We start from the raw sequence: 21,441 nt of genomic DNA, 5'->3' as shown, positions 1-21,441 counted from the left end.
TGGGATCGTCACTGCTCGTAGCAAGTTGGACTGGAAAGCTAGCTGTGCTTCGGAGGTGGCAGCAGCTAATTGTTGCAACAGTCTTCTCCCATACCATATCATGCCATTCTTGTACTGCATGGACGCTATGCAGAGGATGGATAGCTCCTTTCTTTTGCCTTGCACAGCAATATTTGCATCTGCACACATAGATCGGTCCATCCTTCCTGTGTTAGATGTTTCTCTGTGTACATTCTATCTTCTTCCAATTTCTACACCCGAAAGGTAGATGAGGACAGGGTTGTAAGGGACTTGCAACTCACCACCTCGATTGTTACCCATAACTGCTAGCTGTATGAATTATGACCCACTATTTACTCTCCTTCGATATTTGATTGCTCGAGTGATTCTTGCATGAACGTGCTAATGACTTGCAAAAAGTTCCGGAAATTGGTGGGAAGTGTATTCACCACCGTTATCTGACTGAAGATTTTGGATTTTGAATGGAAGTTGATGTTCTACTAAACTTTTGTAGGCTTCAAAATGTCATAAGACTGTTTCGGATTGTTTTATCTTTTAGGAAGGTGACGACAGTGAAGCTAGTGTAGTCATCGAGGAAGGTAAGGAAATAACGATTGTGAGTTAAGGATCGGGCCGGTAGTTTGCAAATATCGGTATGAATAATCTGCAGAGGATGGATTGTATTTGTGCGGCCTTTAAGAAATTTTTGTTGACTCATTTTGCCATATATGCATCCTTCACATGGATTTAAACGACTCGTTTGAGGTAGATTCTAATTGAGGGCAAGTCGTTGTTGTGAGATATATTTCATCATCAGATGATTTAAAATGGCCAAGACGATGATGCCACAGTAATGTGCGGTATGGTTGTGAGATTTCCATCGTGGCTGAATGAATCTCGTGTGCAGGATGAGCCGTCCATCCAACATAATAAAGTCGTCCATATAGTGGGCAGGTCACGACATATGTACTGCCTGATTGGAGTCGATGGTGAATTGAACAGTGGGAATGGTGGAATTGTATGTAGGTGTCGTAATCCCTGAGTTTGTTTACAGATATAAGGTTTTTGGCAATGTGTGGTACATAGTAGATGTTGTCGATATTAACAATTTTGCCATAAGAGAGTTCAATATGTGCACTTCCGATACCAATGGCATTCTGAATCCCATTATCGCCAAAGCGAATTTCTAACAGGTTTGTTAATGTACGGTAATTATGGAGCCATTCCTGTCGTGAGGTAAGGTGACAGGTAGCGCCAGTGTCCAAGATCCAGGTAGAGTTTTGCGACTCGTTCTGGTCAATGGCAGAGTAGGCTAGATAGACGTCTTCTATCGAAGAATGATCAGAGTTTTCTGATCGGGCATCATCTGCGTAGGGGCTTTCCGAATTGTTGTCATTGTTAGAGGCGCAGTTCGCATGTCCTCGAAATTTTGATTTGCCTTTGTTTTTTGTGTTAAAGCAGCAATCACGAGTGTCATGGTTTTTGCTGCAAACCTGACATTGAGGTTTTACAAGACGAAAATTACGATGATTTGAGCCGTGGGTCTTTGGGCGTCCTAATGGCTTGGGTTTATAGTTTTTGAAGCGATCATTTTGTGGCTTCTGATTGGGTCGAAATCGATTGTTGGCTTTGGCATATATTGCGAGTGTCGTGTCAGTAGTAGAGGTAGATGGATTCATAGAGATGCGCATGGCGTGCTCCTGTAGTATTGAAGGGATTAAGGTCGGGACGGTTAAATTGGGTTTTGATGATTGTGTAGAGGGAAGGACCGAAGGAGGATTCTGTGTATCTTGGTGCTCGGCTGAGCACTCAACACCTCCTTACTAAGGAACCCAGCAACCCGTCGAGCCAGGGAGGAGGAGGAAGGGGGAAGCGCGTTCGAAGTGAGGAGCCTGCACCTGCGTCTCATTTGTAAGAAGGTTGCTATGTCCATAAAGGGTGGTCTAAGAGCCAAGGTCGTAGAGCCAAGGCTTTATTTTCACTGGATGGTCATAAGAAGGTTGCATGAGGAAAGGTAAAACCCTCTACTCCATAAGCTTCCTGCGAGAAGGGTGGAAACGCGTTCGAATTTAAGGATTCACGAACACATTGGTCGGTGGCCCTATTAAAGAAAGGACCGCAAAGGGACAGGATGTCAGGCACACTCACATGCGTTGCGTCCATGGATCTCTTGAGGCAATTGTTCATTCGTCAAGTACCGATAGTTGCTTCCCTGCCCACAGACAATTGCTCCTTGTCTGAGTTCTCGTCTTGGATTGTGCATCGTGTTAAGGTGAGCACCAGTGCGTCGAACTATGCACCTCGGATGCTCCTTTGGGGTCTAGATTTTTGCTCATTCATTCACGTTTCCGGACTGGCTCTATAGTTCCGGTTGCCTCACTTCGTGAAAATCGGGGCAGGTCCAAAAATAGGGAAAATGAATTAGCTCCTTCGAATACTCCGGTCCATGGGGCCATGCTCTTATTTGGCCTCACCTTTGCCTATTAATGGCCATAGCCCCTTTCCATAATCAAGATAGCCACAGCACATATTTGAAACATTTTTGACATTTTTGAACTAGTGTTGGGACATTTTTGTTCCTAGAATGGTAACCCTTTCTAGGATATCATGAAGGGATACTATGATATAGCTTGAGCATGACAATGAGTAATCTGGATTAATTAACTTATGTTTTTTGAAAAGCCTATGTAGATATATGATGAACTTGACCCTTTGAAGACAGACTATGATATAGTAATACCTGTTAAAACTGGCTTGGACTGAGGTTTAATACAGTAGATATTTGGACTAGGTATGATATATGTCCTTCAGTTTTTAGCCATGTGATGTTAAATCTACAAAAACATGTCATTTATTGATAATGTATATCTTATAATCATAAAATAGTGAAAAGGGAAAAATAAATCAATGGGGTGCCTTCATCATAAGAAAGAAACATGAGGAGAAGCTTACCTTGAATGGATGATTGGTAATGAATGGATATGGCTATTAGACCCTTAAAGGCATTATACAAAGAAGTGGATGAAAAATTGGATAAAAGGGAGGGGGATGTAGATAGAGTTAGAATTGGTAGACAAATAAGTAACACACACCCTTGCGGATCCGACTTGGATTACTTATATCCTAACTTGTTGAATTTTCTTGTATCCCCTTTCTGGTCACTTCTTGGTGCAAGGAACTAACCAAACTTGGGTATATTGAGGATCCATTGCCTTCCCTTCACTAGCATGCCAAGCCATTTTGACCATGTTCAATAGGCAAATGCATGAGGCTATAATTGAAATGGACCGGAAGGAATTCAATCATCACCTCGACTCTAGCAGACTTTTGACTATGCAGCTCTCTTTCAACGATTGGTGTAAAGTGCTAGTCATTGGAAAAGGAAAGATAGAGGAGGCCATTGCATTGATGAGCCAGCTATAGCAAAATATGGACCAAATAATTGAACAGGACAACAAAGCCTTGATGGAATTTGCAGAGAACACTCCAGCCATCATGAAACATTTGTACCTGAATTACAATCTTAACCCCCCAATCTACCTAGTATCAGTGGAAAGCATGGGGTTGAGATGTTTTAACCCAATGTAAGGGATTATTTCTACCACCTAGCATAGCTTTTGTAATATGGATGGACTGTCCCAAGATGATCAAGCAAGGATTTTCTTAGCCTTAATGGTTACCCCTACGAAGAATGCAAGGAGAGGCACCGGACCCCAAAGTCTTTAACATTGGGAGACCTTACATCAAATGCAGGTGTAATGAAGAGAGATTAGAATGTAAAGCCCAACCCTTATGGTTTGACCATGCAATGTGGTATATAGTGAATAATCTGACTTTTTTCTTCTCGGGAAGACCACTAAAAGCGGCTTTTAATTCATTTCTACTATTCATGATGACACCATATATGATTGTGTTTGGAAAAGTTTCTATCACCTTTATGTATATTAGAGACTTAATGCTCACAGTTGTTAGGAGTCTATCAAAGAGTCCCTCCACACCTCTACTCCCCCAACCCTCCCCAGGGGTGTATTCATATGGCGAGAGGATCATTAGGGGGCAGGACTTTAGGAATGGTAGGGGAGGTGGCTCATCTAGAAGGGGATAGTTTCAGGCAGCAAGAGAGACGGATTTGGAAGAGGATGGAATACACAACCTACACATTCCCCACCGACAAGGAGGATCGAATGTGTAAGTTTTGTCCAAAATATTTTTTATGATACCCCTCCATACATATGTTTTGGTTAAAAACATGATTTTAAAATGTCCTTTTGTTGAACATCTATGATAGTCACATTTTTTCTACATGATCCCCCCCTTGTCCTGTGCCCCCCTGCCAAGGTGAACTAGTGTAACTTTGCTTTGTTGGAAGATATGGTGACAATAAAACTTTGCAATTCACACATGGTCCCCAATAAATTCTACGGATTCTATAGTACTCTTTGGATATGATTAAACTAATAGAATTTCTTTTCCAATTCTCTTCTACCTCCCCTTATTCATATGCGTGCTTTCATGTTCTTTTGTTGAAGCAAATACTTGACATGATTCAACTAAGCAATATTATTGTGAATTTTAATAAAACTAGCGTGCACAAGTTTAAGCATCGTGTTGAGTCGAAGTAGCCATTGAAATCTGTGGAGGCTGAGAGCCATTGACGTTCATCTTCAGTCTTGCAGCAGGTGATGAATGACAACATTTAATCTTTCAATGTGAGTAGAAACATCTCACATGGGAAGGATGGGCCGATCTGTGTGTGAAAATCCAAATATTGCTCTGAGTGCAAGGCAAAAGAAAAGAGCTATCCATCCTGTGCATAGCATCCATGCAGTACAAGAATGGCATGATATGATATGGGAAAAGACAACTGCAACAAGCTGCTGCCACCTCCGAAGCACAGCTAGCTTTCTAGTCCAGCTTGCTACGAGCAGTGACGATCCCATGACCATAATGTTGCCTACAGCTGAAATCACCCATAGAGGGCTTAGAGCAAATATATCGTGAAGCAGTGCGGCGGCAAGACTTGCGCATGCAAATGCTATTACCATGGCATAGATACACAGCTTCAAGACTGCAGCCACGACGTTGAGAGCTATGTAGTGGACGTGAGAGGAGAGGTCTGATGGTGAGAGTCTCCAGGCATCTAAAATCGGCTATTTGATCAAACTCACCTCCACGAATAATAAAAAACCACACATAGTGAGATAGAAAGCCATCGAGTCAAAGTAGAATAATATGGATACTAGGAGAGAATCATAATATTGGGCTCTGCGAGGATCATCATCGACTTTGAATCCTTTTGGTGATTGTAAGAAGCCAACGTAACTCATTGCAGCAGCGAAGAGACTACCGTAGTAGCTGGAAGGCAAAAGCATGTGAGAGGGATGAAATTTATGCATATAGTGAGGATGCAGGGCTGTCGGCGATTGGGCAAGCTCAGTGCCAAGTTTTTGTTGAAGGAATGATGCATCCTGCGTCCGAGTCTTGAATTTCCTTTACATGTTGCAAGCATCAAAATCATCGCTTCTATGTACCGCTTACCCGAGCACACAAGTTTTTTGCAAGTTCAAAGGAACACCTTCATCTTATTGCCTTGTCCATGTTGAAAGACAAAATGTAATGCTCATATATGTCAACATGAATCAGAGTCATAAAAACCAATTCATGGTTACAATGCATGCAATCTACAACATTCGTGGATGCATAGTTAGTTATTTGAAACATTACATCTGAAACGTTACATGAATCTTATGCACCGAACTATAAACCTAAGCCACGTACTCTCCCCCTCTTGTAAATTAAGACTCTATACCCTATTTACTAACTGAACATATTGATTTCTTCACCCAAAACTTATGGATATATGTATCCATATCGACTTCAATTCATTCCATAAGTTTTCCTTATGTAGAAGGGGTTCTGTTTCTCTATCTTTATTTAAACATAAAAGGTTCACATATCTCTGTCTTTATAACATAAGAGACCATTCAAGAATGCTATCTTTGATTCTCCAAATCATGACCTTCATCGCTCCCATGCCCATCTTCAGTCTCATCGCCATCCTTTGGCAGCATAGCACTAGCAATAAAGCTGTACGCCTCCTCAAAATCATGGGTGTTATGCCATGTAATTACATCTGGAATCCTTTTCTTTAAAGCCTTATTTATTTTTTTGATTTTCTTTTCTTTAAAAACATTTGCATCAGATAAGGTTTGCTCCACGATTTGCGCATACCTATTGTAGCTTTCTTCCATCACTGCCAAGCAGCCTGATGCGAACTCCAATGCGAGTGGCTGCATAGTTGTTGGGAATAACTTTTCATCTCCCAAGCGTTTATAGTGGTGATTGTATATTGTATTTTGAGAGCTATGGAAGACTTGTAAAAAATAGTGATCGTGCAAAAGAAAATAAAGCTTTTAAAAACAAAAGCTTGAAGATCTAAAAAGCAGAGCAAAAACTTTGTCTGGGAAATTGTGTGACAACCATGACCACGTTCCCAATCTAGTGACTAGTCTAATATTACATGAACCCTCACAATAGATTGTTGATGAGCAAAAAGAGGCAGATAGAGCTAGAACAAGAGAGAAGGTGAAGAAGAATACACGAGAGAAACTATCATTAATAGTGGAGGAAGGAAAGTGACTCTAAAGAATACAATAGGCAAGGGATTTTGATGCGAGAGGAGAGGAAAATAACTCCTACGAGTGAAACAAACCGAAAGATTACAGGAAGCTTTTGATGCGAGAGGAGAGGAAAAGAACTGCGAGTGAAACACTTTGGTTTGTTTGAAGAGAGAAGCAATTGATTTGCAGCATTAGCAAACAAAACAAAAAGAACCATGGAGCCCTCAACAAAACAAAATGTACCTGTTCTTGTCTGTATTACTTAAATTGGGAGTCCTCAAGATGCGGTCCCCTAACTCATCGAACGGGATTATGGAGACATATAGCCTCAAGTGCAGCTCCGTAGTTTGCAAGCTTTGAATCCACGAAACTGTAGGCATCTTTAGCGGCCTCTTGGGAACTCCAATCACACTCCTAGTAAGCAAGTTGTGAAGGGGCGCTGGGCTTTGCCAGACTTGTGCTGCCCAATAGTGAAAGGTACTGAGCGCATACATGCTAGAGCTGCGCGGAGGTGGCTGATGTAATGGTGGTTGCAGGGAAGGGGAGCCTTCACGTTAAGAGAGGGAAGAGCCGTTGGAACGGTGAGCCATAGCGAAGGAACGGAAAATTCTTGGAGACAATCTATAATAAGGCAATCGGGAGAGAGAATAGGCAGAATGAGGTTTTGAGATAGAAGCATAGAGGGAGGCAACTCTCTCAGCATCATCGAAGTCCATGATGAGGAGGAGGAGCGACATGCACCAGCAGAACGCCCACTTTCACCACTTCCTATGCCCACCTTCACCACTTCCTTGTAACCTACACACCAATCAAGTACAAAGCATGTACAAAGCAAGCTATGAGAAAAGCTTACTGGGCAAAAAAGCCAAAAAAAATCTTTGCAATGAGTTTTCCCATGATTACAAGCCACTCACCCTACTACTGAGTGACCATTAATTGAACTCACCCTAGTACGGACCATTAGCCAAACGGACCATTAATTGGCTAGTCCAGATTAGTGTAATTGATACTTAAAAGTTTTTCAGCTTTCTTTTTCTAGGGGTCAAAGATGTGCATGCAGTAGGGACAGTAGGCAATTGCGCTGTCACTACACCCTCAATATAAAGATTTTTGCAGAATATTCAAGTAATAGCTTCTACTTGCCTGTACCCACGAGGATTTGAACCACGCGAGAACGGTAAAAAAACAAGGAGGATCGACGTGTATAAATTTTAGGCTATAGGACCTTTGTACTTCAGCCAAAACATGTATTTGCTCTCCAAACCATCTGCCTTGCCTCCTTCGTAGACCTCTTCGCGCTCCTTCATCTTCTCCCCTTCCCCGCCCAGCCTCTCTCTTTGCCCTTTCCTTTGCTACTCCCAAAAAGAAGGGTTTGTCTTCCTTCCACAGCGTGCCACGTAAGGAGGACAAAAAAGCAAAATTGGACTTTTGCATGATGTGCCCAATAGGGACCCAAAATTGAAAAAAGTCAATATAATTAGGGAAGGGGAGAGGAGAGAAGAGGGAGGAGAGTGGAGGGAGGAGAGTGGAGGGAGAGGGAGGGAGTGGAGGGAAAGGAGAGGGAGAGAAGTGGAGAGGAGAGAAAGAGGGTGGAATGGCTGACTAGAGCAACAACAAAGGTAAGGAGAGAAGAGGGAGGAGAGTGTAGGGGGAGGGAGGGAGTGGAGGGAAAGGAGAGGGAGAGCAGCAGAGAGGAGAGAAAGAGGGTGGAACAGCTGAGCAGAGCAACAACAAGGGTAAGGGGAAGTCTTCGGAGAAGAAGTCCAATGCGGATCATGAGGCCCTGAAGGTGAATTGAACCTATAACCACGGTGGTGAGAAGGGCCAATATTTGACCTCTAGATCCAAAATTTGAGAGTGAATTTTGGATTTAAGGTCTATGCGTTGTATATCAACCCAAAATTCACTCTCTCCACACACACACACACACAAACATCCCTCCCCTCGGGGACCTTTGTAGTCTTAGGTTGTGTCTACAAATTGACACCCATAGCCAATCCTCCTATATATGTTAAGAATACTATAGTTCCAAGGGAGGTGGTGTTGGATTGATGCTCCCTCGGATCACGTGCTGTTTGGTGTTAGAAGACGTAAAAAGAGCATTCATAGGAAATTCCACCATGGGAAGTGGGATTGTGAGGACTCATGAAGGAGAGAGAATAATTCATGATGTTCCGTGAGAGGTGGAAACATGGCTGGACTTAAGTACATTATGGAACACACAATGCATGCGTACTTTGGGGAATTGCAGTTTAAGTACACTCCTTGGGAAGTCCCTATAGGCAGATCGAAGGGGGCGCCATGAATTAGGAGCTCTGCACGGAGCTTGAGAGCCCATCCCACAGCTGAGGAGGTAAAGGGGAGAACGTAGACCAAAAACCCATCCCACAATCCTGACCCAATGCAGGATTAGCTAGCGGAGCAACTCAACTACACAGAGAAGAGATTTCGCAGCCTTAGACACTTTTGCAGCTACAAAGGAAAAAGGACCCACGCCAGGTAAGGGCAGCTCTTGCTCCTCGCCATGCGTCCCTGCAAGGTATGGCGAAGTAGATTCCGTGCTACTACTTGAACTTTGATCTTGTTCAACTACCCACCGTCTCTGCTCAGAGAAGGTGGCGACCGAGATTACTGAAATGATGAGCTATGGAAAGCTTTTGAATCTTTAGCAGAGAGCTGACCTGCTCGTTGGATAGCTCAAGATATCTCAGAAGTTCACACCCCTCTGTGCATACGAAATGCCCGTGTCTTAGGTATTTCCTCCTACTTCCTGGGTCTCTTGCATACGGTGGGCTCTTGCCCCTTGACCTGCTCTTACGTAGAGACTCCCACGTAGGTGGTAGCGCAAGCTCCCGCAATGAGCACGCATGCCTGAGATGTCTACTTGTTGATTGACTACTAGGAAGAATGCTGAAAGATTGTCTACACCCACTACTCTGGTAACTTATAGACCCAGTATACCTCGAGGGATAAGAGAGCACGGTGCTCTTGTTCACTACTGTATAATGACTGTGCTTTTGGCATTAGTCATTAGTCTGTATCCTCGACTCGGTATGACATACAAATTCGTGTTGAAAGGCTGCAAATCCGCCATGGATTATGGTGCAAAGGCTCACGGACCTTGGCCTCCATAGGCAAGAACTGTGGTCATAATTTTATTCTTCATTCTTCGCCTCTTTCAGACTTCTTTTCTGCATTAGATCTTAGGGATTTCCCTGTCAACAAAAATGTTCGTCAGATATACTCTTACAAAAGCTACGCTTATTGCGTGGCTCCATGGTCCCTGTCTCTCTCACTTGGAGTAGTTGTCGCTGGTATTTCCAGGAGGAAAATTCCCGGGCACTCCGAAAACATGGGAGCCAAGACCCTTCTGTATGGAACCCTTTATAGAGTTAGAGCCAGTCGACTGGCCTTAGATCACATAAGGCTAAGGACATGATGACTACCCAAGTTTTGGCACCGTACCTCCAGTTTTGGCCTTTTGATTATCTCGGCTGCTATCAATGTTGCTGCATCTTGCTTATGTGGATTGCAAGTGCTTATGAATGCCAGAGCTCAAAAATATGAGCGAGCACTAGTCTTTCTTTTGAGTCCCTTGGTCGTCTCTGCTTGTATCCGACTTGAGTATTGTCGTTCAAGCTTTGCTTCGACTTGGTCATTTCCAGTCACACATTCTACTGGATCGTTTTAGAATGCTTTGCAAAACTCAACGCCCAAGGAAAAGAAGTTTGAGAAAAAACTCTTGAGGCGGCAGTCTAGCCAGTTCCTTTTGAGGCGTAGTGGCTTTACCAGGAGCATATGAGAACCAGAGACCTTGAATAGCATATGAGACGGATGATATCGATTGATCACGTCCATTACTAGATGGAGATAGAATGCTGTAGGTCCCAAGGGTAGTCGAGCTGTAGGTCCCAAGGGTAGTCGAGCAACCAAACCTTCATGTGTTTTGGGTTGCTTCAAGATTACCATTCGAGTTTGTGTTGATCTTTATTGTCAACCACAACTATACACCCTTGTGATTGAATTATACAACCCTTTGATGGATCATAGACTTTATATGATCTATGCCCTAATACACGGAAGGTTCATGATTTGAATAGAAAGTCATGGAGAAGTCCCCTTAAGTGGCTAATTGCAGTAATTTACTGGCTGTAACAACATCAACTTTTAGCTATTTTGTAGAGAGTATAACTTCTACTACAAATGTCTTCTACTACAAATGTCTGATGGATGTGCTTTCAAAACAAAAATTATAGCTTGTCCAAAGATCTAAAACTTCTCAGTTCAAAGTAGAATGTCATTCCTTATGTATCGGAAGATATGTAGCTTGCAATATGGTTGTCCACAAATTTCTGTCACCACTTGAGAAAATAATTTACTAGCTGGAACAAAACAACAACTTTTAGCTGTTTTGTAGAAGGTATAACTTTTGCTACAAATGCTTGATCAATATGCTTTCAAAAGAAAAATGATAGCTTGTCCATAGATCTGCAACTTCTCAGTTCAAGTCAGAATGCGATTCCTTATGTATCGGTAGATATGCAGCATGCAATATGGCTGTCCACAAATTTTTGTCACTACTTGAGAAGGGAGCCCTTTGTAAAATGGATTACCATTTTCTTATAACACCCTCTATTTTGGGATAGTCTAAAGCATGTTATCTAATTCAAGATATATTTTAGACATGCTTCATCTTAATTCCCCGTATGGATGTAGATTTCATGAGAATTACTTGTATAAGCACTTGATAAAATTTATAAATGCCAACTGCCTTGAAAATGCCAAGATTTTATTAATGCTAATCCAGATTGAGTGACAAGGATAACAACTGTGTGCCAGCCATGAAGCTTGGCTTCCACATCAAAAATGTATTGTTCTAACTTGTTTTGTTATGATGGTGCCAGGTGAGTTGACACACTTCTCCGTCAGATTTGCAAGTAGAGTCTTGGGCATGATATTGCGGAAGAAGACGTTGGCAACCTTGAAGAATAACACTTGAGAGACTTATGATGAGAGATATAGTGCTCTCGACCTTGTTATGCATACCTACATAATCATGATTTGAAATGCAGCTAGAGTAATTAAATGGATTTCCCTTTTCTTGAGGATTCTCTCTAAACTCTGCGGAAACTCTGCGGCATTCTTTAGCACTAACGTAAATGTGAACATAGTCTTGATGAAGCAATGGCTGCCAGGGGCCTTTCAAAGCGTTGACTAAGAGCATGGATTAGTGGAGATTTAGATTGATTGAAATAATAATGATATGTTTTCATGAGCACACTTACACATTGTCACCCCTAATACAATACACATTTTATTAACATATTATGTCGGTATGCTGCAGCTTACCTAGAGGTTATGGTATCAGCAGTGCTTGGTACAGAGAATGGTGCCATATGCAAACGTCAATGTAAGTGCCAGCTTCTTTTGATTGGATTATTTTTGTAATTACCGTTAATTTTTCAACCCTAATGCTATACATATGGTTTTTTTTTGCAAATGCAAGAACTTATGCAATTGAATTTTTAACCCCATCATGGTCTTGCAAAATGTTCTACCTATAAATGCTCCTCTATTTAATCATAGGATAAGGGTTGATCTACCTACTTTTCGGTGCCCTTACTATTCTATGCTTTATAGCTAACTATTTAGCTATATCCTACTCAGCCTCTATCCTCCTCGGCCCCATGACTACTCCATCTATCTCTTTGTTCTACCTTTCCTCCCTTGCTTCCTAATATTTGCTTCTACTCCTTTTCCCTTTAAGACTCAACTAACGTCTTGCTATGCTATGGCGTTGAATTAGGTGAATGTCCTTTGCTTTAGAATAGTCAACTGTGGGATCCTCTCATTCACATTTCTCCTTGTGGATATCCTTGATTGACATCCTCACATCATGTAGTCCACATCCTAGGGTGGCTACTTTAATTCTTTCCTATACCATGCCTTAGCCTTTAATCTATGTGCACATGGCACCATATCTCAACACCTCTCCTTGGTGCCATGATCCATTGGCTACCACAAGGTGGTTAGATGTGAGTTTACATTCCATCACCGCCCCTTAGTGTATACCTTTCTACTTAAGGTGGTCAAGTGTGGCTTTTACATGTCAATACCTCCCCTGAGTGCTTGCATGGCTACTTGTAGGTGGTCAGGTTTGATTACAAGAATATAGGCTAAAGGTGGCAAGGCTTTTGCTTCTGAATACATGTTGTCAATGGCGTTCGGTTCCTTGCTTGATGTATCTTGATGCATGATGCTTTGTTCTACCATGAGTCTTAATGCTTTATGTGTGGATGCGATGTTTTGTGCTGGTCATCTCATACACTTGTGCTTTTGGCATGCGTTGTGCATTCATGCATTGCATTTCCATTTGTTGCAAAGGTCTTACCAATGGATTACTTTCAATATTGGTAGTGTCTAATTGCTTACAATAATTTTGACTTGATAGGCATGTAGAGCTCAAAAAGGCGATCACTTTTCTTTTTTGGAGCGCGTGTAAATTCTTCCTGGATTGAAAGTTACGGCTTGTCAAAGTTTTTGTGAAGAAGAGGCCTTTGATGATGTGGCACAAGGATTCATATGCTACACACACATTGTGCTTAGTAAGGGATTACTGTGCTTGGGTGGCACTATGCCGCGTGGCACAACTTTGACCAAATTGAAACTCAACCAACCTGTAACAGAACCAAATCCTGTGTAACCTAACCAAATCCTTTGAAATCAAGGCTAACTAAACTTAACCACTGTGCTAACCAGGGTTGGAATCTATATGCCACGTGGTAGTCCAAGGAAACCTTATAGAAATAAAGTTTGCAGTAGGGAGGGGCGACACACGGTTATGATTGCACTTTGGATGTCTGCTCTCACAATCAGTAAGCATCGCATAGTCTACCCCTGGAACAAATCTCTCGGGCGGTCTAGACACTCTAGATGTTCTTCTCAAGGGAATTTCAGCTTGCTGTCCCACCTTCATATCAGCTACATTTGGCTCATCATTGCCACCAAGAGATGATCCATCATTTGCCCTTGATTATGTACCTGTGGGAGTACTTGGTGGCGCCATTTCCTACACATTTGGTGCATGGACAACTTGCTGTCTATCAACATATGCTGGTGGATTCACATCCTAGAAAGTGATTCTCCTCATTTCCACATCCCTCATGGGTTTCTTATGCATCTTCTTCTCATTGAAGACCACATCATGGCTTCGTATGACTTTCTTTGCTTCTGGATCTCAGAGATGATAGCCCATCTCTCCACTTTCACCATAACCCAAAAAGATGCATTTCCTAGACTTAGGATCTAGCTTCTCCCAAAGCTCTTTTGGCACATGTGCATATGCCTCACACATTGAGAAAATCCTCTCATGGGGGGTGATTTCGCATCTTAGAGAAATGGACGATTGGCTAAAGGACGTGGCAGCAAGCGTTTGATTGAACCATGCAAGAAGGTCATGCACTATTGGTCGACGAGAGCAAGAGAAACACTTGGCTTACCCTGGTGGAAAGATCTAGGTATGCATGGCGATTTCTAGAGGATAACTGTGGTGGTGCACGATAGCAACAAACCTATCTATATTCATTCAAATGATGAGTTCTCTCTCTTTGTCCAACCGACTTCATGAGTCGCCCATTAGCTGTAGTCGAGCAGTTGCTCTATAGGGTCGGTAGTGAGTCTTTTGTTTCATGCTTGCAAGCCCACAAACCACGTACGAGTGAGACTATAGATCAATTATATCACTATTATTTTTCTAAGGCAATAGAAGAGAATTGGATATGTTACTATGTCGCCATCATGAATCTCTTCAATATTTTGTATGCTGCAGCATCTCGTGGTTATACAACACTTGCATGTAATAAAATTATCTACAACCATTATCTCTATAACCTAATATCACACCGAAATATATGCAAATGACAGTAAGAGGGCTTCTTGCCACTCCATGCCTCTTTAGAAACATGACCATCCAAACTCTTACTAGGTGATCTATTCGTCACATGCACTGTTGTCTTCATTGCCTCAGCAAAAAAACCACAAGAACGGCTTGCATTGGAAAGCATACATTGCAACCTTTCCTGAATGGTGTGGTTCATCTATTCTGTAACTGGATTCTGCTCTGGAGTATGAGGAGACGTGAGCTCCATCTTGATCCCATGTGTATCACAGAAATGTTGAAAGTCATGAGAGATATACTCTCCACAATTATTAGACCATAGGCATTTAAGCATTCTACCTGACTAATTTTCAGCCAAAGCCAACCATTTTTGAAATACCTAGAACACATCGCTCTTCCGAGCTATAGCATAAGCCCACACTTCCTAGCTGCATCATCAATGAATGTCACATAGTATTCAGCCCCACCTAATGATCGTGTAGGCATGGGACCACATACGTCTAAATGCACCAAATCAAGCCTTTCAAGCTCTTTCTTTACCCTTCTTTAATGGGCTGATTTAGTCTGCTTCACATAGAGACAATGCTCACAAAATTCAAAGTAAAAAAAACTCAAATGTGGTACATAACCCAAATGGCATAAGGGTTTCATTCCATTCTGGCTCATGTGCCCCAACCTGCAATGCCATAAAGAAGTACTTGGCGACTCGGTTATTGCAACAAAATGATCAGATACCCCTGATATATGTAAGGGATACAAAGTCCTACACTTGGTACCCCTGACGAAAACCATAGAGCCCTTCTGAATTTTCCAACCCTGAAAGCCAAAAGTGGTTTGAAAACTAGCATCATCTAGTTGAACCACTGAAATGAGACTCTTGGTCAGCTTAGGCATATGTCTCACATTTTTCAAAACAAATGTAGACCCATTTGCAAAAGAAAAATTTATGTCACCTGCTCCCACTATGTCACATGCATAGTTATTTCCAAGATGTCTTTCCACTGTTATAAGTGGAGAACCATTCCCTATGGGGAGTAGAATGGAATTAAGCACCAGAATCCAAAATCCAATCCTAGGAATATGCATCATCTGAAGTAGTAAGTCTATAGGTAGACTAGACATGAAGAGAATGTCATTGTCATCAGTAACTGTATTAATCTCCTCGATCTTAATTTTTCCTTTGTCTTCCCTTGGACTCTCTTCCTTCTTATTTGCACCCCAATTTGCATTCTTTTTCTTATCCTTTTACTCTCTTTTCAGCTTGTAGCAATCCTTTTTCATGTGGCCCTTCTTGCCATAGTGGTGGTAACACTCAATGTTCCATGCCCTGGATTTGCTACGAGACTTCCCTCTTTCTTGGGACTTCTCCCTGAACTATGATCTGTCCCTTTGCACATTTAAGGATGCATCCTGCTTGTTGCCATCCATAGACTTCTGTCTAATCTTCTTGGCCAACAAGCTACCCACAACATCCTCAAACTTCAATACTCCACTAGGTGTAGAGTTACTGAGAGCTGTACAGAAAGTATCCCATGAGGATGGCAATGAACACAAGAGAAATATTGCCTTAGTCTCCGTATCAAAATTCATCTTTTGAGCTTGAAGATGGCTGAAAATAATATTGAATTCATTCAAGTGAGAAGAAATGGAGACCCCTTCCTTCATCTGCAGATCACTGCAACCTCTTTATGAGGTAAACTTTATTAGAGGCATTTTCCTTTTCATAAGTAGCACATAATTTCTTTCGCAAATCTTCCGTAGTATTCTCATTTACTACTGTGAAATAAACTGACTCTGCAAGATGAAGTCTAACAGTAGACTTTGCTAATGCATCCAACTCATTCTAATCATCCTCATACATATCTACAGGCTTAGCTTCAATCCGTGCCAAGGGTTTAATCTGCTTCTTTTGAAAAAACACATCCCTTATCTTTTCTTTCCACAAAGAAAATTTTGTCCGATCAAACTTTTTAATGCTAAAAAGCTCATTTTCAGACATGGAAGAGGATGCCATGATACAAATGAAACCAAATTCCAAATGCTAGTACCTGCAAGAGAGGAATCACACCAAATACTAGGTGCACCCAATATGTCTGCCTAAATGAAGGATAGTGTCACCAAAACTCAAGGCTCAAAGCATCAAAATGCATTTGACTCATGTGCATATACTATGCATCCATATGAGCAAATCTGGCCGAAAAGAAAATGTCAACCCGTAATGACAAAACAATGGCAAACCCAATGCCAATAAGAGCCAAATGCCTCAAGCATAAACACCATCCATTGGCATAAGCATCAATAATGTCTTATCCAAGAGAGCATAGCACTATGAGTGCATCAACTGCAATGTCTCGAAGCTTTTCCTTAGCATAAAATAGCATCTATGTACTAAATGTCCATCAATAAAGCATCCCACAAGGCAATCTAGGCCTATCAGCGCATCCAATAAGGATCGCAATGCATCCAAATGGCCTGTAAAGTATCCACTGCAACCTAATGCAAACCACAAATAAGCACACATGGCTTAGATTGCAACCAGAGTGATCTGTATAAGGTATATCCAAGAAATCACGGCCATATGGCAATGATTGCCAGCGAAAATAGAACCTGGGATGTCTCAAAGCATGGCGTCACTGCATAATAGAACTCAGCAAGACAATATGCAAATATCTCTCTTTTGCCACAACTCCAAAATCTCATCCAAGGATGGAGTAAGAGCCAGTCAACAACCCTTGCATTCACTTACAAAAATTAACCTTAGGAGACTTAACCTTAGCCAAAATGCCACAAGGCAAAAGCTATGAGAAGGTCTTGGAAACTTTAAGAAATTTCCTTCAAAGAGACGATGGAAAAACATAGAGAAGCACGACTCCCTCGAATCTTCATGGCAAGAAACTTTGAAGATAGATGTTTTAGATAGTCTCAGATCCAACGGAACAGACAGCTTTGCAAATGGAGGCCTGGATGTTGAGATTGCACTCACATAGGAAATGACGAAATGAAGACGTTGGAGTAGACAAAGCTTCACCACAGCTTCAGAACTTCACGGAATCAGAAGCAGCTTGACAGGTAGAAGTCTGAATCGACTAGGGTTATCTGAACAGAGTCTGAATTGCAAATGGTGGCCTGAATATAGAGATCCAACACATGAAATTTGTGCAAGAAATTGAATTCATCACTTTTTGCAGGAGCTATTACTTTTCACTGAAAATTCGGATGACAGAGATGTTAAAAAAAAATGAAATACTCAAAGTCTTCAACAACGTTTCTTTTGATCTCAGGATGAGATTCAGCTTCTAGAGAAATATATCTTCATCACAAGACTCTCAGGTCTAAAATAGACTGTCTTTTGCCTCCAAAACCACCTTTTGGCTTGCAAATAATCACTTAGAGAACTTTCCAAAGGTTTCTATAAGGTCTCTACACATCAAGATGCAGGTAAAGTCACCCAACAAAGCTTCTCCTTCCTCCCATAGAGTTGTAGCAGCAAACTTTGGGCTCCAGGCTCACACCCGGGTTCAGCTAGAACACCCGCGCTTTGATACTAGTTGAGAGATCTCAACAACTAAAGAGGAATGGAAAAGGGTGAGAGAAAGGGAGAGGTAGAAGAGAGAGTCACACAAGTTTTGGTGGGTGCAGAACACCCTAATCTTCTATGTCATCCACATATATATGTATTTGAGTATTGTACATAACCGGGGTAAAGGTACAATGGCCTTTAACCCCCACAATACATATGCCGTAACAATGACATCTTTTAGCTCCCCGGAAAGGAATACTATAAGGGCTTGGAAAGCAGCAAGGAAGAGGGATCATAGAAAAAGAATGAAGAGTATGTTAGATGAAGAAGATGAGTGTAATGAAATAGGTACGAGTTCAATTGCAAAAAATACTGTGCTATTTATACAAAGAACATTAGCATTCTCTTCAAAGAAGATGGGTTCTGAGGTGATAGTGCAAGTGCTTCATAATCCACACATCAGAAGATATACAACAGTGCAAAATGCAAGCGTAGCACTACTTTCAGCTCTAAAAGATTCACTGGAAATCCTAAAGAATCCTAGATCTAATGACAAACTTTTTGTCAAAAGAAGCACTCACTTGCTTGTTGAAGGCATTGTCAAGAGACAATGAACTATCCATTGGGAAGGTCTCTAGATTATTAGATATACATCCATGAAATTTTAATCATGCCCAAGAAATCCTTTCAGGCATAGAAGTTAGAGACAAGCTTCCTCTTGATTTATGCAAATGCCAGGCTCCAAGGAGCATTTTTGATGGGGAAGTGGTGGAACTTGTTATCAATTTTTGAGCAGAGAACACTCGCGTGTCTCCAAACAAGAAGGATATCTCTCGACAACGTCTTGGTAGAAAGCAATGCATTGAGCATCCATCACATCTTCTCGAGGATTCACAAGCCCTCTTTTACACTTTACTATAACCAGAGAGATCATTGCGCAAAAAGCTATTGTTACTGTTGTTACTAGGTAATGAAAATGATTCACAAATGGTATACTTTTGCCCTCATTTAGGATTTGTTGCAACCAATGCAACTAGTTCAATTGTTGAACAAGCAATTGTTGCAGAAGGACTAGAATAGATCCAAAATAGGACTACATTTTTCCTTATCTTGGAACTAAAATAGCAATAAAATAGCTCCAAGAAACAGTAGAAATTGTTGCACAGCGACTAGTAGGACTAAAATAGCTTCAGAATAGAACTATATTTTCCTTGGTTTAGAACTATAATAGCTCCAATAAACATCACAATGGTTGCAAGGAAACTTTAAAAAATGCAAATGTCTACATTTTCCTTAGCTTGGAGCTAAAATAGCTCCAAGAACTAGTGTGTCGATTAAGAAATTGTTGCACACAGAGTAATAGGACTAAAATAGCACCAAAATAAGACTAGATTTTCCTTGGTCTAGAGCTAAAATAGCTCCAAGATTCAACACGGTGGTTGGGGATATGGCCCTTGAGGGGTCACCTTTAGGGATTGACATTCCACTCCAGGACAATATGGCATGCCACTAGGCAAATATGGTGGTTTTCATGCCAACGTGGTGGTCGCTCCATGCCAACATCATTGCTTGAACCAGCATGGTGGTTGCGGAGCAAAAGATTGTATCTCATAGTGAAACATATGACAAAGTTGCGCAATGATAGGTGACAAGGCAAAAGCTGTGTGATGTAGTCAGGCAAAAGAAATAGTCTCTCTTCTCACAAGTAAATGCATGCAATGCCATGTGTCAAGCTCTGCGCTGTTGACATTGATAAGATTATGTGACACTATTTCATTATTATGCCCGTGTGACAATCATGACATCAGAAAGACTTTCGGTGAGAGCATGAGTCTGCCCTAAAGTCAAAATCTCACCCACCAACACGTTGCATCGCGGCCCCAAAATGGCACCAAAAATAGTTCTGTGATTAGCTACATTTGTGCTTCGACGCATGATGTGCTTGTTTCAGTTGTAGATTTTGCAAAGAATTATGCATTGAAGGAGAAAAATGAGATTCAGTCCATGTACCAGCATTCAAGTCAGATAACAATTTTTGTATACATAACATACTATCGCCAGGCAGGGGAAGTAATCAAAACAGTCAATTTATTCATATCAGATGACAGGGTGCATGACACATTGTTCATCCAACATTGCTTTATGTTGCATTGTGATTGGCTACAAAAATAGGTTGTTGCTTCGAAAAGATATTGAGTTTGGTTAGATGGTGTGGCCTTATAGTTCAAGGCTATGAGGTCATTTTGTTGCAAGATATGCCGACCTGACAGGGATGGAGATGAGCTGGTTCTTTATTGGATTAGGGCATGGAAAGGGAGAGCATGATGGTGCTAGAGCTGTGGTAAAAAGAACATTGACACATGAGTAATTAAAGCCCAATGGTCTCATCTTGAAGTGTGCAACTGATGTGGTTATGTTTCTACAATACTTCCTTTTAGAGAGAAACATAGCATAGCCTTCAAAAGAAAGGGAATGCAGCCATGTATTTTGGGATATTAAACTAGGAGAAGTAAACAGAGACGTGAAGTGGAATTGTGAGAGTATTTCAAAGTCTCGCTCCTTGCATGCATTTCGTGGGCATAGCTCAACAACGGATCCAACTGCCCTGGTAGCAAGATCATTGGCATGCTTATGTGAAGCATGCATGCATTCACAATGGAACTATTGCATTAACAAGCCCATGTGCAACCTTGGTCTTATCACACTATGGTACCACTACCTAAAGATGCTAAGGTTAATGCAGATGAGGTGCATGGATATGATAGTGTTGCACATGAAGGACACTATGATGTGTTAAGTGGTGCTTTGTGTGCTGGTGACACTTTTGCAATAAATCCAAATGTAACAACCAATGCTAAGGATGCATATTTTTATCTTAATAAGTGCATTGCAGTAAAGGAGAAGGTAGAAAAGGGATACATTGATGAATGGAAGAATGTGATCGATAAAGGTTCCTATGTTGTGAAAGGCCTGTACTACAAGCAACTGGATTCTTACTACTTCAAACTAGATAATTGAGCAACCCCTTGTCCACATACTTTCAAATCTTGTACATTGCATCAAGATACCCATGGAGTATATGCCAAAAAGAAGGAAAATGTACACAATCACCCCATAAAGTTTCGAAGAAATCTATAATAGCATGCCATTTGGGATTTGATACCAACCTGGTTAGTGTTGAAACTAATTTTGATGCCTTGTTTGTTAAGTTATCTACATAGCAAGGTGCTAGTTAGTAATGTATCTTTTATGTTAATCTTTTGCAACAATATGCTAGTGATCCGCATGACAGTGTTAAACACTATTAGAAGTATTCTAGTTAACAATGTGTGATAATGTTTGATGTGTGCTAGTTTACAGTGTTATCAGACTTAAATCCTAGTGTATGACAGTCTTGGATGTGC

At 41.3% G+C, this 21,441-nt stretch overlaps 1 pseudogene; it reads left to right on the top strand.

Moving 5' to 3' along the window:
* Window positions 1-20,681: 20,681 nt before the first annotated feature.
* LOC147894419 (uncharacterized) lies at window positions 20,682-21,197 on the top strand (annotated as a pseudogene).
* Window positions 21,198-21,441: the final 244 nt, after the last annotated feature.

Source organism: Dipteris shenzhenensis, chromosome 14 (assembly GCF_047967505.1).
Source record: "Dipteris shenzhenensis isolate YYH24624 ecotype China chromosome 14, Dip_SZ_1.0, whole genome shotgun sequence".
Classification (NCBI taxonomy): Eukaryota; Viridiplantae; Streptophyta; class Polypodiopsida; order Gleicheniales; family Dipteridaceae; genus Dipteris; species Dipteris shenzhenensis.
The sequence above is the reverse complement of the archived record's forward strand: the minus strand, read 5'-3'. Positions and strand labels throughout refer to the sequence as shown.